Source organism: Pteropus vampyrus, unplaced genomic scaffold (assembly GCF_000151845.1).
Source record: "Pteropus vampyrus isolate Shadow unplaced genomic scaffold, Pvam_2.0 Scaffold23, whole genome shotgun sequence".
Taxonomy (NCBI): domain Eukaryota; kingdom Metazoa; phylum Chordata; class Mammalia; order Chiroptera; family Pteropodidae; genus Pteropus; species Pteropus vampyrus.
In genome coordinates, this window is record NW_011888804.1 from 1,764,106 (window position 1) to 1,766,053 (window position 1,948).

Genomic DNA, 1,948 nt, shown 5'->3' on the forward strand with positions numbered 1-1,948 from the left:
TATTATAGGACTTAGTTAGCATCGTTGTATTGGTGTTGCCCATTCAATTGTCTCTCGTCCCACACTAGACTGTGAGTTCCATGAGGACAGGGGCCAGGTAATTCCTGCTCCCCAGCAACTGCATCCCCAGCAGCCAGTGCAGTGCGGGGTACATAGGAGATGCCTGATATGGAATTTGTTTTGTTTATAAGTCCGATGTTAAGTGTGTAGTTGGTTTCTTCCAAGATGTTTGAGCTAGCAACTAGGTTTTCAGGGCGTGTGGAATTTCATTCTCATTTTTTCATTGTTATCTGACATCACGAAGTTCAGTGGTCTCCAGCCTAATGGGGGAGAGGGCTTCAAAATACCATTCACCGACTAAGGTCTCCCCCAAGCCAGTTCGTGCAATGGGGTCTCTGTTCTAGTGGACTTCCTGGCTCCTTTGTGATCTTTCTCCTGCTTACCTCGCAGGATGTGAACCCCATGAAGAGAGCAAAGAGGACTTCATTTATTTCTTAGAAAACAAAAGAAGCCTTAGGCCATTTACTTTTTTTCCAGGCTCTCAGCATATTAAAAAAATTACCGGATTTAAAATATTTAATTCTCAGTATAGGCTTTTTGGCCCAATAACGTGACAAAGAAGCTGAAATCTCTACCATGGCTGTGTCTTCTTTTAATCCTGCCAGAGACTCTACGATTATTCCTACGTCTAACCTAATTTGTATATACTTCTGCCAAAAGCCTAAGTTTGAAGCTCAGGCCAAATGCTCCCTCAACTGAAAATCCCACTGGTCCTGCCTCAGACAAAAAAGTCATCACCGATATTGGCAGGAAGAAAGGACGAAAAGAAAACGCACATTTAGCATGGGTTAATGAAGAGACTATTTTGTGAACTGCAAACTACAGAACGTTCGGGAAGGTTTATTAGCGATAACAACCCCAAATACTCCAAGCTGGCCGCAGTGGCTCAGAACCTGAGACCTGTGAGCCCACTGTGCGCACGGGCCCGGCACCCCTCCGCCTTGCACCTCCGTAAGCCTCCACGGCCGCGCGCGCCCGAGCCACACCCCCCCACCGGAAACGCGCGGCCCTCCCAGGCGGAAGTGACGTACGCCATGGCCTAGCAACCGTTGCCAAGGAGTTCGTCTCTAGGAACCGACAAACGCCCGGATACTTCCTGGGGGTGTTAGAAAGTGGTTCCGTGAGGAGAATTTGAGGTAACCTCGCCAACCCGCGGTCGGAAATTTACCCGAACCCCGAAATAAGAGAGAACTCCGTCTTCACCTCCCCAGTGCAGCATCTCGCCAGTGGAGGGGTCGCCGCAATTAAGCCCCCCACATCGAGAGTTGGCTCCTGAGGGGCCTCGCGGTGATCCAGGCCGCGCCCCGGCGGACGCAACCGTCGGGGAGCCTAGACGTGCCTGGGTCGGATGTGGGGTCCCCTGTCCCCTCTCCCAATCCCCAGGGTCCGGGGGACACTATTTTTGGGAATCGCACGAGGCTGCGGGTCCCGAGCTGGTGCCAGCCCGAGACCAGGGCAGCGTGGCTTCTGTCCCGAGTTGTGCCAGATAAACGCACGTCCCGGTTTTAATTCTGTCCCCACCCCTCGAGTTCTCAGGAGGGTAAGTGCTTGTGAACTAGTGTGGTGACTTTCCGCTGGAACAGGGAGCGTAATTGCTTTTGCTAATTTTGGAGCACAGAGCCCCCTGGGCATAGACAACCTACCTGTTCACTCCATCTTTGTCCTTAGCCGGTGACCATCTCAAAGCTGGTGGGCAACTAGGGGGGCCACCCAACTAATTTCTTTTCCTCTCCTGGTAATGTTTAACTTGTTTATCCAAGTGTTTTGTTTTGTTTTCTTTGAAAAAGAACCGTGTGTGTGTTATATTTAACTTAAAAATCATTAAAAATTAAATATATGTCTATGAAGGTTATGACGTGGACTTTCACTTAAAATACTTTTTTTTTTT